The sequence below is a fragment of the Talpa occidentalis genome, unplaced genomic scaffold (genome assembly GCF_014898055.3).
Source record: "Talpa occidentalis isolate TD23 unplaced genomic scaffold, MPIMG_talOcc4v2.1 talOcc4.11, whole genome shotgun sequence".
Lineage (NCBI taxonomy): Eukaryota > Metazoa > Chordata > Mammalia > Eulipotyphla > Talpidae > Talpa > Talpa occidentalis.
The window spans coordinates 22,401,949-22,429,108 of NW_023601104.1; the positions used below are offsets into that span (position 1 = coordinate 22,401,949).

General features: G+C 39.2%; 1 long non-coding RNA gene across 1 annotated transcript; it reads right to left on the bottom strand.

Annotated features, from left to right (window-relative positions):
• Positions 1-27,160, bottom strand: LOC129146955 (uncharacterized). Its single transcript, XR_008554370.1, has 4 exons — positions 27,071-27,160; positions 22,605-22,716; positions 862-923; positions 1-248 (listed from the first exon to the last, which is right to left on the bottom strand). It is a non-coding gene; the product is annotated as an uncharacterized LOC129146955 (long non-coding RNA).

Here is a 27,160-nt window from a genome sequence, read left to right on the forward strand (position 1 = left end):
AATGAGAAAAAGCAACAAAAACTTGGGGTTGCTCAGTTTTTCATTTTACAAATATTTATTGGTCTTCTATGTGGTTTAGAAAACCAGGCCCTGACTGAGAATCACATGCTGTGATTTCAGAAATCACTCAATGATGAATTTAGTATCTGTCATCAGAACATTCTGAAATGGATGATTTTTAAAGCAAATGGCACTGTTGGTGAGATTCTGAAATGATGCAGCTGTTGTGGAAAACACCATGAAGATATCTAAAAAAATTTAAAATAGAACTACATGATCCTGCAAATCCAAATTCCAAAGAAATTGAAAGTAGAACCTTGAAATATTTACATACCTATGTTCATTATATTATTCACAATGACCAAGATATGGTGACAACCTAAATGTCCATCAATGGATGAATGGATAAAGAAAATGCGATGCACATCTATATATCACATATACATATATACATATATCTATCACATATGATAGAATATTCTTCAGCCCCAAAGGACATATGACAGCAAAATTCCACCATATGCTACAGTGTGGATAAACCTTAAGGACATTATACTAAGTAAAAATCAACCACTTACAGGTCCTCCCTGGTGGTGCAAGGTGTTAAGACACAGCACTATGAAGCTATCCACAGCCAATTCCGCACAAGTTCGATCCCCAGCCAGGGAGGTGAACCACATGGCGCAGCAGACCTCTCCTGATTCACCCCTCAGCTCCCCTCAGCAGCGTATTTCAATAGATCTACCTGTTCTGTTCCCCACTCTATTTCTGGTGAATCCTCTCACCCCTCCACACCTCTTATCTGTACCCCAGTTCTTGTATGCATAAATAAATAAATCTTTTTAAAAATCAGCCACTTACAAAAAACAATAATGTATGATTCCTCTTGGATGAGTAGAAAGTAGAATGCTGGATGTCAGGGACTGGAAGAGGAAGAAACGGAGTTATGGTTTAATGGTATGGATTTCAGTTATTCAAGATGAAAAAGTTTTGGAGTAACAATGCTTTGGAGTAATAATCTTTTATGTAATAATGTTCATATATTTAACGATACCATACTGTACAGTTAAAATTAAGAGTAACTTTAATTTTTCATGTTTTTGCCACAATAAAGTGGGTTATAAACTCATAGGAAGGCAGTGATGATGACAAAGCAGAAGCCCATGTTTGCTAAGAATACATAGGTAGGTCAGTGAAAAGGGAAAAGCAAAACACATCTTGATTTCAACAAGACTTTTAGCCAAACACATCTCATGATATTTTCTGAAGTTCTGATTGAATGTTAAAGAGATTATACAAGTCATATTTAATTGATGCATCCACTAACTCCCACTGAAAGCTTCCACGTGGCCAAATTTTTCTTTTAAATCTTTTTAGAGTTGGGGCCTCCCTTGTGGCGCAAGGGGTGAAGCACAGCACTGTGAAGCTACCCGCAGCAGAGGTTCAGAAGTTCGATCCCCTCAAGGCCAGGGGGCTTACACACATGGCACAGCAGACCTCTCCTGTCTACCCCAATGCTCCCCTCAGCAGTATATTTCAGTCAGTCTGCCTGTTCTGTTCCCCACTCTGTCTCTGGTGAATCCTCTCACTCCCTGCATCTCTGGCCTGTACTCCAGTTCTTATATGGATAAATAAATAAATCTTTTTAAAAAATAAATCTTTTTAGAGTGGCCTAAAAGTCTCCACTCAGTTTCTCCTGCAACTACTCATGTTACCACTCTCAGTACTGCTCAGCTGAACCACTGCATTACAAAAGGCTCTCAAAGACTCCCCCAAAATCTTCCAATCTTTGCTCCAATCCATTTTTATAGTGGTGGCCAGGTTAATTTTCTTGTGATCAACTTTTTTGGGGGGGCGGCCTCAAAAAACCTTCACTGGCCCCTTATCACCTGTAAGATGCCAAAGTGTTCATTAAACAGTCAAGTTCTTTTATATATTTTTTATTACATCATTCTTCATATTTGTACAATGTATGATTTCCCATGAAATTCCCACCACCAATTCCCCCGTGCATCATCACCATAGTCCCTTGTGCTCTTCCCTCCCTGTCCTGATCCTTCCCTCTCTTCCTTCCCTACAGAATGTCTCTGATCTAGAGTTGCCTAAACAATCAAGTTCTTTTTTTTTATTTTTTTATTACTTTAAAAAAATTTACATCATTGTTCATTTTTAAACAATGTTTGCTCTCCTCCCCGCCCCCCCCCAGCTATAATCCCCATAGAGTTTCCTTCACCAATGCACCCGTGCACCATCAACTTAGTCCCCTGTGCTCCTCCCTCCCTCCCTCTGATCCTCTTCCTCCTCTTCTCCGCAGTATGTTTCTGATTTATAATTGTCTGTTTTTTGCTTTGTTGTGTTTTGTACTCTTACTATTTTTTTTACACTGAATGTCTTATTGGATTCCCCTATATTCCTGCTATAAGTGAAACCAGCTGATATTTTTCTTCTTCCTTCTGGCTTATTTCACTGAGCATAATTCCTTCTAGCTCCATCCACGTTGCTGTGAATGAGTTTATCTTTTTTGATTGCAGAAAGATATTCCATTGTGTATATATGCCACTTCTTCTTGATCCAGTCATCTATTTTTGGGCATTTGGGTTGTTTCCAGGTTTTACCTATTGTAAATAGTGCTGCAAGAATCATAGGTGTACAGGTGTTCTTTTGAATCAGTGTTTTTGTGTCCTTTAAGTAGATTCCCTAGTAGTGGAATTGCAGGGTCCTATGGTAGCTCCATTTTTTGTAGGCTGTGGAACCTGCAGACAGCTTTCCATAGTGGTTGGACCAGTTTACACTCCCACCAGCAATGTAGGAGAGTTCCTTTTTCATCACATCCTCACCAACATTTGTTGTTGCTTGTTTTTTTGATATGTGCCATTCTTACTTGTGTAAGGTGGTATCTCAGTGTGGTTTTAATTTGCATTTCTCTGGGCCACCCTGGTGGCGCAGAGGTTGAGCGCTGGGTTGCGAAGCTGCCCGCAGCCTCTGCAGCACCAGTTCGATCCTAAGCCGCGGGCGAGGGTCCCACATGGCGCAGACCTCTCCTGCCACCTGCTGATCCCCTCAGTAGTGTACTTCGTTCCTTCTGCCTGCTCTGCTCCCCGCTCTGGCTCTGGTGAATTCTCTCACCCTCCCGCGCTTCTGACTGTGCCCAGTGCTTGTATAGATAAATAAATAAATCTTTAAAAAAAATAATTTGCATTTCCCAGATGATAAGGGATATTGAACATTTTTCATATGCCTGTTGGCCATTTGCATTTCCTCTTTGGAGAAATGTCTTTTAAGTTCTTCTGCTCATTTCTTGACTGGATTGTTTATTTTGTTTTTGTTGAGTCTTGTGAGTTCTTTGTATATCTTTGTGATCAGTCCCTTATTAGTTGACTGGACTGCAAAGATTTTTTCCTAATCAGTGGGGTGTCTTTCTGCTTTGGTTAATGTTTCTTTTGCTGTGCAGAAGCTTTTCAGTTTGATGTAATCCCAGGTCTTTATCTTATCCTTGACTTTCTTTGCTTTGGGTGATGAGTCTTTAAAAATGTTCCTGAAATGTATGTCTTGTAGTGTTTTACCTATATTTTCTTCTATATATTTTATTATTTCAGGACTTATGTCCAGTTCTTTTATCCATTTTGAGATGATTTTTGTGCACGGTGAAAGGTAGTGGTCTAGTTACATTTTTTGCATGTGGTGGTCCAGTTTTCCCAGCACCATTTATTGAACAAACTGTCCGTGTTTCATTGCATATTCTTTGCTCCTTTGTCAAAGATCAGTTCTCCATATAAGTGTGGTTTTATTTCTGGACTCTCTATTCAGTTCCATTGGTCTGTGTGTTTGTTTTTGTTCCAATACCAAACTGTTTTAATTATTATGGCTTTGCAGTATAGCTTTAAGTTCGGAAGTGTGATACCTCCTTTCATCAGTAGGGCATTCGCTATTCATGGGTTTTTGGGGTTCCATATGAATTTCATCAGTATTTGTTCTATTTCTTTGAAGAATGTCATTGAGATTTTTATTGGAATAGCATTGAATCTGTAAATTGCTTTTGGAAGGATAGACATTTTAATAATGTTAATTCTTCCAATCCATGAGCAGGGGATGTCTTTCCATTTCTTTGTGTCTTCTTCAATTTCTTTTAACAGTGTTTTATAAGTTTCTTTGTATAGGTCTTTCACCTCTTTTGTTAAGTTTATTCCCAAGTATTTGATTTTTTTTGTTTCAATTATAAAAGGGATAGTTTTCTTGATTTCTTCTTCAGATTGATTGATTGTGTATAGAAAGGCTACTGATTTTTGTGTGTTGATTTTGTATCCTGCTACTTTACTGAACTGGTTGATTATTTTGAGTAGTTTTTCTGTGGAGTTTTTAGGGTTCTTTATGTATATTATCATATCGTCTACAAATATAGTGATAGTTTTAATTCTTCTTTCCCTATTTGGATTCCTTGTATGTCCTTCTCTTGTCTTATTGCCCTGACTAGGACCTCTAGTATTATACTGAAAAGCAGCAGTGAGAGAGGACATCTTTGTCTTGTTCCTGATCTTAAAGGAAAGGCCTTCAGCTTTTCACCATTGAGAATAATATTGGCAGTGGGTTTGTCGTATATGGCTTTTATCATGTTAAGGTATGTTCCTTCTATGCCAAGAATTTCAAGGGCCTTCATCATAAATAGATGTTGGACTTTGTCGAATGCTTTCTCAGCATCTATTGATATGATCATATGATTTTTATATTTCTTTTTGTTAATGTGTTGGATTTTTTGTTGATGTGTTGGATTTTTTTGTATGTTGAACCATCCTTGTGCCCCTGGGATGAATCCCATTTGATCATGGTGTATTATCCCTTTGATGCATTGTTGGATTCTGTTGGCAAGGATTTTGTGGAGGATTTTTGCATCAATGTTCATTAGGGAGATTGGCCTATAATTTTCTTTTTTTGTGCTGTCTTTGTTTAGTTTTGGTATTAGTGCAATGTTGGCTTTGTAGAATGTATTTGGTAGAGTTCCTTCTTTTTCAATTTTTTGAAAGAGTTTGTATAGGACAGGCACTAATTCACTGCTGAACATTTCGTAGAATTCATTTGTGAAGCCGTCTGGGCCTGGGCTTTTGTTTTTGGGGAGTGCTATGATTACTGCCTCAATTTCGCTGCTTGTAATTAGTCTGTTTAGTTGTTCTATTTCTTCTTTGTCCAGTTTTGGATGATTATATCATTCTAGGAATTTGTCCGTCTCTTCTAGGTTGTTGAATTTGTTTGCATATAAGTGTTCATGAGTAATCTCTCATTATTCTTTTGATTTCTACTGAGTCTGTTGTGATTTCTCCTCTTTCATTTATAATCCTATTTATATGTGTTTTTCTCCCATTTTTTTCTTTGTGAGCCTGGCTAGAGGTTTGTCTATTTTGTTTATTTTTTTCAAAGAACCAACTTTTGGTTTCATTGCTCTTTTGAATTGATCTTTTTTTTTAATTCCTATTTTGTTTATTTCTGCTTTGATTTTTATTATTTCCTTTCTTCTACTGGTGTTAGAGGTTTTTTGTTGTTCTTTTTCTAGCTCTTTGAGATGTGAGATTAGGTTGTTTCTTTGAGTTCTTTCTTGTTTCTTGATGTACGCCTGTATTGCTATATATTTTCCTCTTATTACTGCTTTTGCTGCATCCCATACATTCTGGAAAGTGGTGTCCTCCTTGTTATTCAACTCAAAGTATTTTTTTTAAAGATTTATTTATTTATCTATACAAGCACTGGGCACAGTCAGAAGCGCGGGAGGGTGAGAGAATTCACCAGAGCCAGAGCGGGGAATAGAACAGGTAGACTGAGGAAACACACTGCTGAGGGGAGCAAGGGGTGCAGCAGGAGAGGGATGCCTTGTGGGACCCCCACAGGTGGCCAGGGAAGGAACCGAACCGGCACTGCAGAGGCTGCAGGCAGCTTCACAGCCCAGCACTCAACCACCGCACTGCCAGGGGAGGCCCTCAAAGTATTTTTTAATTTCTTCTTTGATCTCCTCATTAGTCCAGTGGTCTTCCAGTATTGTGGATTTCAATATCCATGAAGTGGGAGGGTTCCTTGCTTTCTTTTCATGATTTATTTCTAGTTTGATGACTTTATGATCAGAGAAGATAGTTGGTATGATTTTGATCTTCATGTATCTGTTGATGTTTGTCTTGTGGCCCAGTATGTGATCAATTCTGGAGAATGATCCATGCACACTTGAGAAAAACGTGTACTTGGATTTTTTTGGTGCAGTGCCCTATAGATGTCTGTCAAGTCCATGAGTTCTATGTCTTTATTTAGGGCTCTAGTGTCTTTATTTATTTTTTGTCTCGTTGATCTGTCCATTGGTGAGAGTGGAGTGTTGAAATCTCCCACTCTATATGTATTTTCTTTAATATCCATTTTCAGAGCTAATAATAACTGTCTAATATATTTTGGTGCGCCTTCATTTGGTGAGTATATGTTGATGAGTGTTACATCTTCCTGATGTATTCTCCCCTTGATCATAATGTAGTGTCCATCTATGTCTCTTTTTATTTTTTTTAACTTGAAATCTATTTCATCTGATATAAGTATAGCTGTCCCTGCCTTCTTTTTTGGTCCATTTGCTTGTAGGATTGTTTTCCAACCTTTTACTTTCAGTCTGTGTTTATCTTTTGTGGTTCAATGTGTTTCTGGAGACAGCAGAAGGATGGATTTTGTTTTTTAATCCAGCATGCTACTCTGCGTCTTTTTATTGATGAGCTTAATCCATTTATATTTAGAGTTAATATTGATATGTTGGCATTTTTATTTGCCATTTTGTTTGTCTTTTTTGGTGATTTTATTCCTCACTTTATTCTGTTCTTGATCATTTCTCTGTTGGTTTTGGCTTTAGGACTTCTTGTAGAATTTTTTTGAGTGGGGGTTTAGTTGTAATGAATTTCTGGAGTTTCTGTTTATCTGAGAAGGCCCATATTTTTTCTTCATGGAGGAAGAAGAGTTTTGCAGGGTAAAGTGTTCTTGGTTGGCATTTGCTGTCTTGAAGTTTGTTGAATATGTTACACCATTCTCTTCTTGCCCATAGTGTTTCTTTGGAGAAGTCTGAGGTTATCCTGATTGATTTTCCTTTATAAGTTATCTGTTTCTTCACCCTTGCCAGTTTCATTATTTTTTCTTGGTCTTGGACTTTTGCAAGCTTTACTATTATGTGTCTTGCTGTAGTTTTCTTTTCATTGTGGTAACTGGGTGTTCTTCTCACTTCTTGTATGTCTATATTCGTCTCCTTTTTCATGCTTGGGAAGTTTTCTTCAATTATCTCCTTGAATAACTTCTCAGATCCTTTGTCTCTCTCCTCACCTTCTGGAATGCCTATACCTCTTATATTTCCTCTCTTTATGGAATCTGATAATTGTCTAAGGGTGTTCTCATTCTTCCTTTGCACTTCTCTCTCTTTTTCTCTTTTGGTTCTTTTTATTTCTGTATCTTCAAGAGTACTGATCCATTCTTCCATTTCCTCAAACAACCAAGTTCTTAATCCTAATATCTCCTAATTGTGTCACAATCTACCGTGACAACTTTTCAGAGGGTTTTTTTTTTTAAACTTTTGCATTTTTCAAACTTTTACTAATTTGTCATTCCTTTACAAAAATATAGGTTTGCAACTAGAACCTCACGTCTCTATATGTGCACGTGCTTCACTGGCCCTCCACCAAAGCTCTAGAACAATACATATCATTTTTCCTTATCTATCCCCTCCTCCACTATCCCCTAACACCCCACAACCCTCCACTCACCACCCTGGTAACCACCATAGTTTTCACAGACTCTGAGAGCAAAAACCATCCAGTAAATGTCTTTCACTTTCCAATTTATTTTATTTAACATAATCAACTCAAATCCCATCTATATTTTCTCAAAGGGCACTATTTCATCTTTAAATATTCAACTCAGCCACCATTACAACTTTTCGATTATTCTTTTCCTCAATGTATTCAGCATTCAGAACAAGCTGAATTATCTAGTGATTTCCCAACAGTACTTGAATTGTCCTCACTCTGGGCTTTTGCATGATCTCTTCCCCAAGTCTATGTTCTCCTTACTTTTCACCCCTACATGGTAACTGAGACCCTTCCAAATATCTATATTTTCAGGGACAGCACAAATATTATTTTGCCTGAAATGCGTAGTATTTTTAGGGGACATAACTGATTTTACAACTAACATTTTGAGAGCACAAATCATATCTGATTCAACATTGTGTTCCTCACAGTGAAGACATTGTTTTGTGATTATGAGGAACTGAACAGATGTTTGTTGACTGAAGAATTAAGGAATACTATGCTAAAGTACTAATTAAATAGGCGGAAAGTAATTGAGAGAGAAGTTTCTGGGAAAGAGGTGAAAATCCTATGCTTAGGGCTGTTCTTGTCTAGTCTACATTTATTATCATTGACTTACTTAAAATATGGGGGCATGTTCACAGGAATTTGCATGTAACACAATGCATACCAATTTTTCCACTCTTAGTAGTTCGCTAGGAAACTGGAAACTAAGAAGAGAGATACTGGCGGACTCTTCAAGTGGGGACTTGCTACTAACATAGCAATTTCCAAAAGATCAGAAGGGAAGCAGGAAATAGGAGCCAGAAGTGACTTATCAGGCACCAGAATTGAAGGGGTCATTCAGTGGCAGAAAAGAAGAGGTGATCACAGGTTTATAGCAGAAGAGAGCACAGGGTATTTAGAACTAAGGCCAAGAGGATTGAGCAACCCTTTGGATATATGCCAGCAATGGAAAAAGCTTAGAGGAAATGCTGAGGGCTGGCCGTATTCACTCATTCAGCAAAGCACAGAGAATCTAATGTGCTCTGGAAACTGATGGATGTTGGAGATACAGTTATAAGAAAATTATAACTGAAAGTCATTTATCAGTTAAAGCATTCTGATAAAGACAGCAATGTTCAGAATAATTTGAGAACAAAATTTAATGAACAATTTACACTCCTACAGTAGGATGAAATGGGAAGGGGACGGAGCATGCTACCAAGACATATGGCCTCAAGTTTCATCTGACCTGTAAGTTAACAAGTTAGCTTCTCACCATTTTGTGGATGATGGTAGAAGACATGAAATTCCTGTGTCAGAGATGAAAGACAGTTATTGCTCAAGGCAATAACAGTAGCAAGAGTGCTAGAAAATTTGGATAAGTCCCCTCAGCGCCAAAACGTACAGAGCAACACAAAGAGGGACAGATGTCACCTGCACACACAGTAGGTTATATTTCAGTTTCTTAACCCTAAGCTTAAGAAACCCAAATTTCTTATAATTTGGATTTCTTCAGTGAACATGCCTGCCCTTTGTTCCAGAGAGACACTTTCTTCTCCATAGTGTTTTGTTATACAAACATCTTTGAAGAGAGAGTCCAGAACAATATGCAGCCAGTGCCTCTCTTGCAAGGAATATGATAATGAGAAAGAATCAAGAAGAACTATCTTCCAACACATGGTTCACTGTAGAGCTTATGTCTGTGGTGAATCTTGAGAGTGAGCAGATTTCTAGCTGGATTGGATTGAAGCTAGCCCTCCAAAAAGAACAGGATGAACATAGCATTGAAGTATGAAAGGCCAAGGTAGATTCAGAAAACTATACGTCAGTATGCCTGGAGTACAGGCCATTTTGGAGGGTGAAGGGAAAAAGGCAGGACCATGTCAAAAGAGACCTCATGCCATGCTACAGAGCTTGAACTCTGCCCTGGGAGCCATGATTTCCCTGAGGCTGCCCTTTGGATGGGCTGCCTCTAGTACATGATTTTTTCTGTGCCCTGTGCCAGGTATTTAAAAAAAAAAGTTTTTTAAAGATTTATTTATGCATACAAGAGCTAGGGTGTAGGCCAGAGGTGCGGAGCGGTGAGAGGATTCACCAGTGACAGAGTCGGGAGCAGAACAGGCAGATCTATCTAAATACACTGTTGAGGGGAGCAGCAGGCGAGACAGAAGTCTGCTGCACCATGTGCGTTAGCTCCCTGGCTGGGGATTGAACTCGTGCTGCAGTGGCTGCCAATAGCTTCATAGTGCTGAGATTTAACCCCTTGCACCTTCAAAGAGGCCCCTATTTTCAAAATTTTGTCTCACTCAATTCTCAACCAGATAGATATTACTAAAGGACTAGACATTACTAAACTTACTTTACAGATGAGCAGAGATTCAGAGAAGTTAAATAGCTTAGTCTGGTTCACACAACAAATATATTATAAAAGCATAATTCTCCTCCAAGTCTACTTGACTCAGAGTTCTTGTTCTTAGAACTCTCTCTGAGTGACCTGTGTAAAGTACAAAAGATAGATAGTTCTTTCTGATACACTCTCCATAGTCTGTCTGAGACTGTCACCATTTTCCATGTAAACCACAGATGACTGGTATAACTGGGCTGTGTGATAGGTGAGAAATACCTTTATTTTTCTTTTTGTTCCTCTCATCAATAATGATCTTTATTTCATCTTAAAAATATCATTCTGAGGAATCACCTAGTATCTTGCTATTTCTATAGCTGGACAACTTAAATCTTATTAATCAGCCTACTGAACTAATCCTTTTCCAGAAACATAGACACCATCCCAAAATTTCCTGATGTCCTTGTTTTTAATTGCCCAAATCAAAGAAGTTGAATTTGATATAAATTCAATGTAATTTCCTTCAAGAATTAACTCATCTTTCTGGGCTTGTGATACTGAAAAAACAATGTCAGATCTTACCCTAACCCTGAAAAAGTATTTTTCACCCAAGAAATTTCAAATTTCAACAAGAGACCCATTCTCCTGAATAACAACATTGATGAAGAAGTGAGCATACACAGACCTCATCTTGTAATGGAAGCCCAGTGTAGCACTCTTTTAATCATATCCTGTGGGTGACTATAGATGGTGCAAACAGTGGCCAGTTCAACCTCCTCTTTTTCTAAGGAGACTGAGTTTGACACTGAAGGGATTGAAGTCCCTCAGCGGGGAGCCTCTGGGGCCCTTTACAATAACAGTGCGTTCTTTCAGGGAGATATTGACATTTTCTGGAACATCAACAGTCTGATTGCTGAGAATGGTCTTTCTCTTAGTAGATGTGACAAAGAGATCCTTATTTTTCTAATAGCATGGAATTTAACTGAGATAAACTATTTTTTGATTAACTGTATTTGATGAACAGGATTCAGAGTTGGGCATCTGTAGTTTGTGAGAAAAAACCTGAGATACTGATTACAACTGTGTGTGTGGTTGTCAAGTGTGCTAATGCAAACCTGTGCTGTGTTCCTAGATGTGTATTGTCCAGGACAAGGAAGGTTTATTCTCATTAAATATCACCTTGGTCATACTAAGTCTCTACTGTATTATATCCATTTTAGAATTTACATTTTATAAGGCAAGGGTCAAAAAACCAAAAGGGTAAATGTTTGAAAACTAAAAAAATCATACCATCAGCAACAGCAATAGCTAATCCATTCTCCAGAAGAGGTCACAGGCTTGGAGAGATTGAGAAACTTTCTCAAGATCATAAAACCACTAAGTGATACTGTAAAATTCAAATTTTGGACTTATCTGATCCATTCCTTATTGCTTCATGTGCATATGTTTCCTTAACCACACACTGGGTCCATATTTATCTTTGATCTTGTAATAGTCTAGTTCAAGTCTGGAGTAGATAGGACTTGGTATCAACTGAACTTTCATTTCAGGGGTTCCACTGCAATTCATTTAAGAAATAACAAGCAAAATACACATGTACACAAAATCATGCAATGGGCAGCATAAATATAACTTCTGGCATCTGGAAGCTAATCACTCCCTCCTCTTCAGCAGTGAGCTTCTTATAAGTCTTCCATTTCCAGCTCTGCTCAATATAATTTTAGGTTAAAAAAGAAAATTAGAAATGAAAAAGTTTAAGGATGAAGAAGAAAAGTGAAGATGTATAAACTGAGACCAGTAAGAAGAAGTGAAAAGAATGTTTAAACCAAAGTAGAAAAAGTTCACACCATAACTGGGGACTTTAGAACATCCCATCTTTCAACCCATGCTGATGCAGACCTGCCCAGTGAAGAAGAGCATGTTCCTACTCTTGCTCTATTCAGAGGATAAGAAAATGAAAACAGTGGTGGTAAAGGGGTAGGGGAGGAACTCTGTGGGTTGAGATATTGGCCCCAACACCTTCATGCTTCATTAGAGGCACTCCAGGGGTCTAAGCAGGCTTCAGTACTCTCTTTCTAGGCACACCCATGCTAAGCTTTTATTTAGTACATTCATAAATCTTTTATGACTGTCTTCAAATAGTGTTTCATGCCTCAACACCTTTACATAGCACCTAGCAAAGTGTTTTGTAGACAGTGCACTCGGGGGTCCCCAGTATTTTCTGAGGGAGGAAAAACTGCTTTTCACTTTGCCTCCTAATGAGAGGAGTGGTGCTGGTCGTCTGTAATCTATGGCTGGCATGTGTATGTGGTGGGCTGACGTCAAAGAGCGAAAAGAAAGGAGTTCACAATTAGAAGCATTTGAACTGTATCCACCCCACCCCCACTCACCTGGTCAGTGGAACCCCAAGCTCTATCCATTCCCTGTCATGGGAGGTATCAATGACACACATAGAGAGAGCTATCATGGCAACTTCTAATCCATAATCAACTGAGTTGGGTCTTATGAACCAACAATTTTCTTTTTTTTAAAAAAAATTTATTTTATTTGGGGCCTCCTTTGTGGTGCAAGGGGTTAAGCACAGTACTATGAAGCTATCCACAGCCTCTACAGTATGAGTTAGAGCCCTAGCTGGCCAGGGAGGTAATCCACATGGTGGAACAGACCTCTCCTGTCTCGCCCGTTGCTCCCCTCAGCAGTGTATTTCTGTCTGCCTGTTCTGCTCCCCACTCTGTCTCTGGTGAATCCTCTCATCCCTCCTCCCCACACCTCTGGCCTACACCCAGTTCTTGTACTCATAAATAAAAGACTTTGCATAAATAAATAAATAAATAAATAAAAGATTTATCTTATAAAGAAATGATTTTGTATGTATAAATACATCCATAAATTAATAGTTTATTTATTTATGCATACAAGAGCTGGGGTGTAGGCCAGAGGTGAGGGGGTGGTGGTGAGAGGATTTACCAGAGACAGAGTGGAGTGCAGAACAGGCAGACTGACTGAAATACACTGCTGAGGGGAGCAGTGGGCAGACAGGAGAGGTCTGCTGCGCCATGTGGGTTAGCTCCCTGGCTGGCCAGGGACCAAACTCATGCTGCAGAGGCTGTGGATAGCTTCATAGCGCTGTGCTTAACCCCTTGTGCCACCAAGGAGGCCCAGAACCAATAATTTTCTTGATCAATTCCTCAAAGATCTCTATAAATTGTTAAGCATTTAATGTATATTTGAAAATCTTTTTAATATCAGTGAGAAATTTCAAGGTTATCACTATGTGTTAGTTTGTTATTATATCTGCTCCTAACTAATGTAAATAATAGCACTAGTACTATTTGGTAAATTATGTTTACTGTCTGCTGTGGTACTAGCCATACAGCTCACCAGCTCTATCTTGGAGCTCATAAACCTATAGTTCCTTGACACTAAGTACACAAGCTTCCAGTTAACAGATACACATAGATAATTCTCTACTTTGTATATCATATAGCTTTCATGACAAAGCAGAGATACTACATGAAGGAGGTTAGGAGAGAGTAGTTTTTATTTTTTATTATTTTTAAGATTTATTTATTTATGCATACAAGAGCTAGGGTGCAGGTCAGAGGTATAGAGGGTGAGAGGATTCATTCCGAGACAGAGCGGGGAGCAGAACAGGTGAATTGACTGAAATACACTGCTAAGGGGAGCAGCGGGCAAGACAGGAGAGGTCTGCTGGGCCATGTGGGTCACCTCCCTAGCTGGGGATTGAACTCTTACTGCAGAGGCTGTGGACAGCTTCATAGTGCTGACGCTTAACCCCTTCAGCTACCAGGGAGTCCCCAAGAGTAGTTTTTATAACTGTAACCATAGCCTTTGAATTTTTTAAAGTTTTCATATAAATCTGACTGTTGAGTTGAGGGTACCAGAAGGAGAGGGTAGGGGAAGGGGAGCAAAGGCAGGGGGAGACCCAGTGGACTATGGTGGGGGACTGTGAGTGCTTTGATGAAATACATCTAAAGAGATGTGAACCTATTCCCCTAAATACATAGTTTTATAAACCAAGTTTACCTTCATAAAAAACAAAACGAACCAAATAAAAAATAGAGCTCATGTCATCTTTCCTATGAGCATGGTTTTGACAGATCCCAGGATGAATTGCTTCCTTTCTACCACACAGCAACCTTCTCGCTCTCTACATCACCTACTACACTTCATTGCATTTATCTGTTACTGTATTTCTTTTTTCCTATTAGATGGTAAGTTGTAGGGAAGCAGAGAAAGAACAGGGACAAAAGAAGATTAATAAGGACTTCCCTGCCCATCTCATCTTAAAGGGTACCTCATTTTCTGGCTCCTACACAATACAGCATTATTACATGTACTTATTTATCTCCAACCTCTCCCATTAGAGCACTTTGTCTAGCTTAGAGCAAGGAGAAGATTTTTATGGCATAAAATGGACACTCACTATCTATTAGATGAATGAATGAATGCATTTTGTTGACATAATTGTTTTACCTGTTAATAATTTAATATTGTCAAGAGAATACTTCCAAAATTGTTTGAAATAGAACTTTTCTCTGATTTGAATTCCTATTACGTAAATATGAAATGTTTTTTTGAGACATATTTCTTCACACAGCAATTTTTTTTTTAAAGATTTTATTTATTTATTATTTATACAAGCACTGGGTACAGTCAGAAGCGCGGGAGGGTGAGAGAATTCACCAGAGCCAGAGTGGGGAGCAGAACAGGCAGAAGGACTGAAGTACACTGCTGAGGGGAGCAGCGGGCGGCAGGAGAGGTCTGCCCGCCATGTGGGACCCTCCTCCAGTGGCCGGGGAGCAGCTGGGATGGAACCGGCGCTGCAAAGGCTGTGGGGCAGCTTTGCAACCCAGCGCTAAACCTCTACACCACTGGGGAGGCCCTTGATTCCTTTTTTGAATGTGGCTTTTTTCTCTCTCAGGGTTTTTAGTACTATTTCTTTGTCCAAGGTCTTCTGAAATTTCATTGTCCTATGCTTGGTGTGAGTTTTTTTTTATCCATCATTCCAAGAACCAGTGGTTCTTCCTGAGTTATAAATGTCTTGAAATAATTTTACTGACTTTTATCAACCTGCAAGCTTGTTCAAGCATGACTTAAAAAAATTAGAGAAAATTATATTTTGAAAGTTATTCTCAATTGTTTGAATAACTTATCCCAACCTAATTTTTTGTAACATGAAATTTTTAAAGTATTCTTTTCTAAAAATAAAACAAATGCAATAATGTCTTCCATTTATATAATTTTTACAGCTTACTAGATGTTTTCACAAACTTGATCTTATTATTTTACCAGCTATTTGTAATATTTATAAAAAGATACATCATAAAACTGAATAAAAGCTCATTTGACATTTTCCTTTTCTATTTTTTTTTTTTGAAGAAATGATAAATATGTGATTTTCTGCTATCAGGGATTAGTTTAGCTTTTTTCTTTTAACTTTAGATAAATTGCCATACTGTTTTTAAAAACAGATTAATGGGAAAAGGTTGTCTGGTGGAGAATGGAACAACAAGTTACGTGATTTGGAAGTGCAAGTGGATATCCAAAGAGAAAAAAAAGCACAAAAATATCAAGAGCTACTAGCAATCTGTCAGAAGAACCAGTGTAATGTTTTGAAAAATGGAAGCTAAAATAAAATGTTATGATTTATATGCTAAAGATATAATCAGATCTAACTTCATTAGTTTGTAAGGGCCCAACTTGCTGAGAGAGGATTAAACAACGAATCCTTCACTTTTGATGCCTGAAGATGGTGTAGGTAAAAGGCATGGGGTGGGGGAGCAGAATAGGCGAATCTACTGAAATATACTGCGGAGGGTGCAGTGGGAGAGACAGGAAAGGTCTGCTGGGCCATGTGGGTAGCTCCCTGGCCAGGGATTGAACTCATGCTGCAGTGGCTGCCAATAGCTTGATTGTACTGACTTTAACCCCTGCACCAACAGGGAGGCCCTATGACCTTATTTTATATACATTGTTTCCAGATATCTATATTGCATATAAGTCACCTTCAATTATAAGAATTTGAGGAATTTGACTCTAATTTGTTAGATATCTGGAGAAAATATGACTAGAAATGAAGATGTGTCATCTAAGGAAAGTGCTGAGCAATTTGTGAAATGAATTAATCTAGTTTTGTTTCTGCATGCTATTTTGGTAGGCCCATGCATTAGTTATAAGTAACAACAGCTGCTGTACAATTCTATGGTTTAATACAATTGCAGTCCATTTCATGGTATACTATGTCCAGTATAAATATTAGTGGTTAGAGGATGAAGATCCACATGGCATTCAGCAGAATGAGTCTATTGCCCATTCTGTATCTGGCCAGTTGATATAGAGGATTGTGTAGGAGTTATTTATGGGCCAGTTTTGGAAGTGGGGTACATAATTTTAGCCCATTTACACACTGGCAAGAACTTAATAACAAAGGGCCTCCCCGGTGGCGCAGCGGCTGAGCGCTGGGTTGTGAAGCTGCCCGCAGCCTCTGCAGCGCCGGTTCGATCCCCGGCTGCTCCCCGGCCACCGGGCGAGGGTCCCACATGGCGGGCAGACCTCTCCTGCCGCCCGCTGCTCCCCTCAGCAGTGTACTTCGGTCCTTCTGCCTGCTCTGTTCCCCGCTCTGGCTCTGGTGAATTCTCTCACCCTCCCGCGCTCTGACTGTACCCAGTGCTTGTGTAAATAAGTAAATCTTAAAAAAAAAAAAAAAAGTTAAAAAAAAAAAAAAGAACTTAATAACATGGCCAAATCTTACTGCCCCAGGATTAAGGAATGAGTCTAGATGGGTTCTTAGGTGTAAAAGAAATGTATCTTAGTGACATTAGTTAAATCTCTGCCAGTAGAATATCCAAAAAATAATCCGAGAACTCATCAGAATATGAAGTAAACTAGGCTTCAGAACCTGGTCAGAGACATAGTTTTGGTATCTATGGTCAAAGCAATATCAGGGGCACTATGTGTACCAGCTTAGTAACATGACAAAGGTCCTCAGCCTTCCTGAAACTGAACTGTCCTGGGGATAGTAATTGTATTTGTCTTTTTGGGTTGTGAGTTTTAAATTTTTCTTTTAAAAAATGCTTAATAAAAGTTAGCTAATTATTATCTGTTACTAAGACATTTTCAAGTGGAGGGCAAATTGCCACATTATTTGTTTTCTTTTATTTGCTCCTTTAGCCAGTTCCCAGTGCGTCCAAACTTTCTCCTTCCTACTTAGCCAAGTACTGTTAATTGCCTCCCTGGTGGCGCAGTGGTTGAGCGCTGGGTTGCGAAGCTGCCCATGGCCTCTGCAGCGCCAGTTCGATCCCCGGCTGCCGGGCGAGGGTCCTACATGGCGCGCAGACCTCTCCTGCCACCGCTGCTCCCCTCGGTCCTTCTGCTCTCTGCTCTGACTCTGGTGAATTCTCTCACCCTCCCATGCCTCTGACTGTACCCAGTGCTTGCATAAATAAATAAATAAATAAATAAATAAATAAATAAATCTTTAAAAAAAAATTGCCTCATGCCTATGAGTTTTATTTACTTTTTGGTCGAACAATGGAATGATTGAAGATACAAGGAAAAAGTGGCATGTCCTTAATGACTTAGCTAAAGAATTCATGCATATTCTATTTGTCATACAGACCAACCCTGATATACTAACAGACAATACTACACAAAGATGTGAATACAAGGAAACAAGCTGGTGTCCACAGTCTGCCTTCTGACCCCCAATGTTTCATGTGTCTCTCACATACAAAATATATTTACCCTCTCCACAGATCCCCAGAAGTTTCATCCATTAATAAGGTAGAACACCCTTAAACTTCTTAGAAGTCCTGTTTTGTAACTGAAACCTTTCTTTTTTAAAATTTTATTATTAAGTATATTTTATTTTATATATGTTTACATCATTTTTCATTTTTGCACAATGTATGCATTTTCATCTTGGTTATAGTCCCCATACAATTCCCACCCCCTCTTATTTTGACCATAATCCCTTCTAACCCTCCAGCCCCACCCCACTATAGTGTGTCTCTGGTTTAAAGTTGTTTGTTGATTTTGATTTTTACTTTTTTATAATTAGTCTTTTTCCTGGTCCCTTATTTAGGTTTTCTAAACTCCTGCTATGAGTGAGACCATCCAGTATTTTTCTTTTTCTTTCTGGCTTATTTTGCTGAGCATGATCCCTTCTAGTTCCATCCATGTTGCTACAAATGGCATGGATTTATCTTTTTTGATTGCTGAGTAATATTCCATTCTGTATATGTACCACATCTTCTTGATACAGTCATCTATTTTTGGGCATTTGGGTTGTTTCCATAGCTTAGCTATTGTAAATTGTGCTGCTATAAACATAGGGGTGCAGGTGCCCTTTTTAATTAATGATTCTGTGCCCTTTGGGTAAATACCTAGGAGTGGAATTGCTGGATCATATGGAAGCTCCATCTTTAGCAGGTTGAGGAATCTCCACACAGCTTTCCATAGTGGTTGGACCATGTAACTGAAACCTTTTCTGAGGCAAAACCTTGAATCTTTAAGGAGGTCTTCACAAAGGATTCCAAGTGAGTTTCCTCTATATTATATAGTGTCCTGAGAATGTCTTGGACTTTTCTCTTAGTCTGGAAGCCATTTATTGATTTTAGCATCATCTGTCATCTGAAGAGATGGAATTCCCCAGAAATTCCTGAGATCTTTTTATTTAATAGAACTTTCTTTGGCTCATCTGTCTCCTCTCACACTTTATTAGAAATAGCAACAAGAAATTGGGTGGCACCTTCAATGCTGCCTGGAAATCACTTTACTAGGTCACTTAGTTCACTAGGCACATTTACCACTTTTCCTATTACCACCACAGTTTCTGCCACTATATAACAGGGATCACTTTCCCTCCAGTTTCTAATAAAATTTTTCGAACTTTAAGACTTCACTGTCAGTTTCTGCAAATGTCACCAGGCTTCAACTGGCAGTCTCTCCAGTGACCTTGAGGCTTTTACTAATACTCTCCTTAAAGTCTTTCTGGTTTCTTCCTATTGTCTGGTTCCAAATTTCCCTCATATTTTACATTTTCATTTTGATAGCAGCCCACTTTCTGGCACAAAATCTGTATTGGTTGTTAGTGATACTTAAGAAATTACCACCCATTTAGCATCCTAAAATAACACCAATTTTTTTTTTATCCTTGGCGTTTGAATCCATGTATTACATTTCTGTGGCTGCTGTAATAAATTACCATAAACACTGTGGCTTAAAACAACACAGATATATTATTTTACAGTTCCACTGTTTAGAAGTCTGTACCAAGCTTCCAGGACTAACATCAAGACATTGGCAGGGCTGCGGTCCTTTCTGGAGGCTCTAGGGACAGTGTGCTTTCCAGCTTGTAGGGGCCACCACATTCCTTGTCTCGTGCCCCTTTCTCCATCTTCAAAGCCAGCAATTGTGGTTGAGTTCTCAGCTCACTCTGGCCTCTTCTGTTCTCTTCTTCCACCTTTAAGGAGGGGTGTGATTATACTGGGCCCACACGGATAAACTCCCTATTTTAGATCAACAGATTAACAACTTTAATTCCATCTGCTGCCTTGATTCCCCTTTGCTCCATAATATAATATTTGCAGGTTCTGGGGAATATGTTATGGACATTTGGAGGAGGGGATCATTATTCTCCTATCACAATGGGTTAGAAATTCAGGAGCATCTTAAGTAAGGGTATCTCAGGAGGGTGCAGTCAAGATGTCAGCAGGATTTGGGGTACACTTCCCAGCTGACTCATCAAGTTGATGCCAGTTGTTAGTAAAAGTTTGCAGTTTCTCCCAATTTGGGCCTCTCTTCAGCTCCTTGACTTTCCCTCCACTGAGTGACCCGAGAGAACAAAGCAAAACAGCAATGTCTTTTATGATCTTATGTCAGAAGTCACATTTTCTATAGGTCTACCATATTCTGCAGGTCACAGAGGCTAACTCTGATATAATGTGAGAGAGTAAATACCAGAGTGTAAATACCAGAGGTAATACTAACTTGGAAGCCGACTACCACACTCTCACACCTTTCATAGGGAATCCATCCTTGCCACTTCCCACCCCCACTACACTCTTGTGTGCTTTTTCTGCCTTCTTCTGACTCACATTATCCTTCATTTCACTCATTTCCAGAATAGTTCCTTATCCTGAGCTCACTGAGTTTAGGGATTATGCTTTATTTGGTTCTGAATTCCTAATATGCAGCACAGTGTGGTTCAATTAAATTTAGAAAAGAAGATCTGAGGACCAAAACTTGGAAGCTAAACTCACCCACTCTTATAAGGGAACCTTGCTAAATCTGGTTTCCACCTTATTTGAATATGAAGACTAGCCAGAGAGAATCTTGAGATGGTAAGTACCTAATCAGATCTCTTTCAGTAAATGTATGAAACCTGAGGGCTGGGGCCTAGGTAAAATATCTCTTTTGATTGCTCTCTTGCCTTCAATAAAATTGAAATTGATGACTATGCTTTATTCCTGCAGTCTTCTTTTTTTTCCCCAAAGATTTATTTATTATGCATATAAGAACTGGGGTACAGGCCAGAGGTGTGGGGGGTGAGAGAATTCACCAGAGAGTGGGGAGAACAGGCAGATCTACTGAAGTACACTGCTGAGGGGAGCAGCGGGTAAGACAGGAGAGGTCTGCTGTGCCATGTGGGTTGCTCCCTGGCTGGCTGGGGATGGAACTCATGCTGCAGTGGCTGGTGAAAACTTGATAGCAGTGTCTTTACCCCCAAGGAGGCCCCCCATAGTCTTCTTAATCATCTTTTTGAACATGGAGATTCCCCCCTATAAATGAGTCCTTGATCTTTCAACCTCTGACTGCATGATGAGAATTAACTGGATATGACTGTCTTTTTTAGGCCCCCAACTCTTTCCAACCATCTCTATACACTAAAGAGGTAACTGACAATTCCTCCAAACACAGGGCTTTTTTGAGAACTCAAAATTCATTTCCAGCCACTGTGTTCTCTTCTTGAATAGCAGCATGAATGTTTACAGGGGCAAGCACTATGCTTTCTCTAAGTGTCAATATGAAATGTACTCAGTTTTCAACAATGACTATAGGGTCTTGGTGGTGGGTGCAGTGTGGTAACAACACCTGAGTGAAGAGATCCTATACCTCTAAAACACAAACAATAATGTTAACCAATGTTACCTCAATCAAAACAAAACAAAACCTGTGTATTGATCTAGACTCTCTAGAGAATTTTGTGTTCATGAAAATTATTGCAGTTATCTTGTTCTAGTGAAAATGGTTTCAAATTAGCTTGAATGTCTTAATAGAAAGCAAATAGACTTTTGGGTAATATATGAATTGAAAAAAGGAATCTGCCAGTTTCTGGTCCAAAGGCGACCCCAGTAAAGACATATTTGTTAGTTGTGAGTGACAGAGGTTACAGAGCCAGCCAGAACCATTTCTAAAGTGTTAAGCTGACCTTAGGTAACAAGGTCATGAGGTCGGTAGGGTCAAAATTGGTAGAGGAGAACTGTTTGCCTTTTGTGGAGAGCTTTCAAAAGGCTCCAACTTTCTGGCCCTCCCTCTCTTTCTGGTCTCTCCCTGCACGGCTGTTTTCTAAAGCCACCATGATTTGAAAACTGATTCTCTGGCTGACCTCCCCAATCCAGGGCACATAGGCAACCAGATGCTGTGGTTCAAACCTCTTCCTGGTTGGCAGGGTGGTGAAAGCCATTAAAACTGGACGTGGGGGTTCTCCTATCCTTCATGTTATCAATAAGAACTGTTTAATGGCAATATGGCCTTCAGCTCTTGACATTATTTCCTTCAGCTCCTCTCATTTTTGAGTTTGTATCTGTTCGATGATCTCAATCAAGTCATTCAACCTCTTTTGACAGTTTTTCTCATCAACAAAATAAGAAATTTGGATTACATGATATAGCCTTACTTCTTATTTTGTTAGTCTGGGTAGCTAAAATGCCTTCACTTTTTTTTCCTTCCTGATTAGTAAAGGATTCAAGGCAGGCCACATCCTGTTATCTGTAATATTTCTCTGGGAATGAAAACACTGTTTTACTCTTGTTTTCACAAACTATTCTCTGTGCATAATGGTTGTATTCTAGAAGGCAGACTAAGACATCTTGGGTACCTGTCCTAAGAACTAACCCTTTGTCTTCAGCCCCAAAGAATTTTAACATATGCTTCTAAGATGCTGCATAGATACGTGCTCAGCATATGGCTGTATAGGATTCTCCAGTATCTAACTTGCTATTACTTATGCAAAGCTTCACTACTTTGCAACAGCAGTTTCGACAATGATTTCTCATTAAAAGGACTTGTATTTTCTCCTCCTGAATATTTTAAAGCACATGGACCAACAATGTTTAAACAGAGAAATTCAGTGATTTTCTTAGAACACCTTAATTGACTCAGGAACATTTTCTCCTCATTAACCTCTCTCCATCGATTTGAAAAGGAAATCAACAAGAACTTACATGAATCCTCTCTACCTCTTTCTTCCTCTTTTCCTCTCTTCGGAAAATCTGCTGGAATCTGGGTCTGACTTATGAATAATTCCAGACTTCCAGCCACAATGATGTCAGCTCCCTGAAACGACAGTTGTCCACAGCCTCAGGGTGCCTCCACAGGGGGCAGCTCCCAGGTTGGAGGTCCAGAGCTCGGTCTCCACCCCCACCCCATGTGCTCCATTGAGTTAACCTGTTGAGGACACAGGGCAGGCATTCAGGCAGTTCTGGCTGCCAGATGCTCATCTAGTTCCTTCCGCCTCCATTTTAGGAGAAAATAACCAGGGGAAGAAGAGGAAATGATTGTGTTAATGATCATGATCCAAAAAAATCTAGTGTATATGCCGGAGGAACAATATGGGAAGAGATGGCTCTGAGCACCTGAGTGAAAAATTTGGATTTGATTCATTTCAATATATATTCAAATGGGCAAAATTTTATAATGTGAGCACTGGGGATATATAAGACACATAGGACATATAATGTGGCTCCACCATCTACATACATACATATATACATACAAGATGACTACATACAAAACCTGACTCAACTACATAGAAACAGAGAAGCAATGCTCATGGAAATATAAAGGAAGGAGGGAGTTATGTGATATAAACCTTCCAGAAGGTTTCATGTAAGAGCTAACCTTTTAGTCTAGTCTTAAAGAATAGGTATAATTTAATGAACAGATTTTGCCAGGAGTGGGGCAGAGGTCAGGGATATTATTCTAGAAAGAGGGAAGAGAAAACAGCTTGAATAAAATCCTAGAGGGAGCAGATGTTGAAAAGCAGACAGGTATGAATTACTGAATAGGTTCTTGAACAATTAAATTTAGTTTAAAAACCACATTGAGAAGAGAAATGTGAAATCATAATTAATAGCCAGATGGAAAACAGAAGAAAGTTAAAGATCACTTTGGTGGCTTAGTTTAAAATTATTTTTGTTGAGAAAACAGTATGTAGGGCCTCCTGGTGGCACCACGAGTTAAGTCTCAGCAATATAAAGCTATTGGCAGCCACTGCAGCCTGAGTTGGATCCCCAGCCAGGGAGATACCCACATGGTGCATCAGACCTCTCCTGTCTCACCCACTGCTTCCCTCAGCAGTGTATTTCAGTCTGTCTGCCTGTTCTGCTCCCCACTCTGTCTCTGGTGAATCCTCTCACACCTCCTCCCCACCGCTGGTTTGGACCCCAGTTCTTGCATGCATAAATAAAAATAAATCTTTTTAAAAAAAAAGAAAACACTATGTATATGGCAAATAACACTGAATGATACAGAATATTTTAGAAAAACTTTAATAGTTATTTAGGTAATATTAGGATTAAGATAATGATTGGAAAAGGGCAAGTAAAACTTCCATATGGGAAAAGATTCTTATGTTTAGGATTATGATAAGGATAAAAAAATTTTTTTTTTTAAAGATTTATTTATTTACTTATACAAGCACTGGGTACGGTCAGAAGCGCGGGAGGGTGAGAGAATTCACCAGAGCCAGAGTGGGGAGCAGAACAGGCAGATGGACCAAAATACACTGCTGAGGGGAGTAGTGGGTATGGCAAGAGAGGTCTGTGCACCATGTGGGACCCTCACCAGTGGCCGGGGATCGAACTGGCGCTGCAGAGGCTGTGGGCAGCTTCGCAGGCCAGCGTTCCACCACTGCGCCACCAGGGGAGGCCCAAAGAAAATATTTTTTAAAAAAGCTTAAGACCATGCCAAATCCCTAAATTATAGTTACTTAAAAATTTTGTGATGTTTATTGCTATTGTTATATGAAATTTAATTCCCCAAAAACAAGAGTTGAAAAGGCCTGGTATTGAGAAGAGAGTGGAGAAATGCATCAAAACATAAAAGCCTAAAGATCTGAAGAATGGAGGTGCCAGTCCATTAAGAGTAAACTGGGATCCAGGACATGTTAGTCCCCTGTGGATGTTTCCCTCCAGTCTTGTGCTCTAAACTTGGGTCCAACTTTTTCAACAGCTACAAACTGCTGCTACTTTTCCAATCAATTTCTTACTCACCCCTCTAAGCCCAGGCCAAGTCCAGTCCCTTCCTCGAGATTTTTCCCTCCTGCCAATCAGAACACACAAGTAGTATTCCACAGTATGCTAAATCTCCTGTGTGTGCTTTGAGTTTGCACATAATTTGCAAGTCTGTTTCCCCAACTGAAGTATTGGGTGCTTTGTAACTTAGTGGATGCCCAAGAAGCTTGTGCTGAAATAAACTTTTAGATCTTAAGATCAATTAGTGGTTACCAGAAGGGAAGAAGAAGTGCAGTGGGTAAAAGGGTTCAATTGTATGGTGAAGGACAAAATTAGACCTTAAGTGGTGAATTTAATGTAATATATATACATGTTGATTTTTAATAATGCACACCTGAAACTTATATAATGAAATGTTACCTCAATAAAAATAAAATATATTTTATTAAATATTAGAATAAAATATGTGAAAATGAGTTTAAAGTTTACTAAATTTTTTATGTAGTTATCGAGGGTAGCCCTAAACCCCAGATGTATAAAAAAAAAGTACACTTACTTTTCTAGACATCCTATTCATTTCTCTTGGTGACAGAAATTTAAAGGTATAATTGAGGCTTGAACAACACAGATTTGAATTAAATGGGTCCACTTACTTTTTTCAATTAACATTATCAATATATGAACTGTTATAACTGTATGCATGAATTTTTTACATCTTTTAATTTTTGATGTCTAGTATTAGTAATATAACATATACAGTATTTTGAATCATGTAATATTGAGATAGGTACTGAGAGTCCTCTTGTAAACATGATATAAACTTATGATACTGACAAATTAGTACAGTATTTCAAGTGTATTTTCTCTTATGATTTTTAATAACATTTTCTTTAGCTTACTTTATTGTAAAAATATAGCATAAAATACATATACCATACAAAATATGTGTTACTTGACTTTTTATGTTACTGGTAAGGCTTCTGGTCAATAGTAAGCAGTTAAACTTTGGGGGAATCAAAAGTCACATGTGCGGAGAGTGGGCACCACTAACCTGAGTTGTTCAAGGGCCATCTGTAGCCAGTTAGGGAGTCTCCCTGCTTTCCCATAGGCCTGGATATCAGCTCTAGAGGGCATACATAGCATCTTACACTCTGTCTTCCATCTATACAACTCATAGCTGAGTTTGTTCCTTGCTCTTTGATGCTTCTATGTGCTTCTCAGCCTCAATGGACTCCCTTCTACCCTTAGAGCTGTGCAGGCCCACCAGTCATATCCATCCTGGGCTGCGCCAGTGGATTTGGGGGATGAGAGTCCTCTGCTCTTAGCTTCTCTAAGCGACATTGTGTTTTCTCTCATCATTTCCCTCCACTCTACCCCTAGAACAAGTTAGAAGAGGCAGTCAGGGTTCAGACCTCCTTTTTCAAGGAACTACCTACTAATGATTTTTATCACTGTCTTCTAGCCCATCCTGGACTTTCCTTGTCCTTCTAAACCAGATATCTTCATGTTGGCTGGGGGTGGGGGTAGATGGGTGAGGGGGTGAATATGTTCTGATACATACATCAGGTTGTTTTTTCCTTTTTCTTTTTGTGTTTTGAGGCTCCCTCCCAGGCCAAGATTTTTTAATGTCAACAGTTTTCCCTCCATTTATAAAACACTCTGTTCTGACAGTTTGATTAGGGCAGAGCTAAGAAGTAACAAGAAATACTGAGGTACCTAACAATGTGGGATTCAGGTAGAGAAAAGAACTGAAAATGTATCTGGGAATCCATGTGTGTCTAAGGGGAAAAAGAAATCAATCAGGTCTTTTTTTTTTTTTTTTAATTAAGCACTGTGCTAATTACCCCTCAGGGACAGACAGGAAGTGTGCAATTATTTATGAGAACCTTTTGCAATGTCGCCCCAAGCTCCTTCTTGTAGCCTCTTTTCTTACCACTGCCTTCTTTTGCCAAATCTCAGATCCAAGCCTTTGCCAGAGGCTGGAATGCCTGTAAGGTTGTCTCCCTTCTCTCCCCAGCTGACAGACTCATCCTCAAAAAGAATCAGATATCTCTAAAAGATTTCCTGATGCCTGCAGCAGTATTCTTATCTAGCTCTCCACCCAGTCCTGCATCATACCAGCAACCACTGACCTGTGAAATACCTGAGGGCAGGCACTGAGGGGAGACAGAGCCTTCCCTAGCACCTAGTATATAACTCGTGGTGCCTGGTGGATATCCAGTAAATATTTAATGACTGAAGCGATCATAAATCCATTCAGAGCTATCTGCGACAAAACATAGTTTTAGAGCCATCAACAATAGTAATAAAAAAAAATCTGTCGCATGTTCCAGATACTGTTCAAAGCACCTTACTTTCATAGACTTATTTAATTCAAGTTACAACCCTATGAAATAAGCACAATGTTTATTTCCATTTACAGACAAAGACACGGAAGGCCAGAGGGGTCAAGTTACCTGTTTAGGGTTACTTGCTCAGACTTAGGCAGGCTTCTTAATTCCTCTGGACTCGTTTCCTCAGACTTGAAATGAGGGCACTGGACTCTG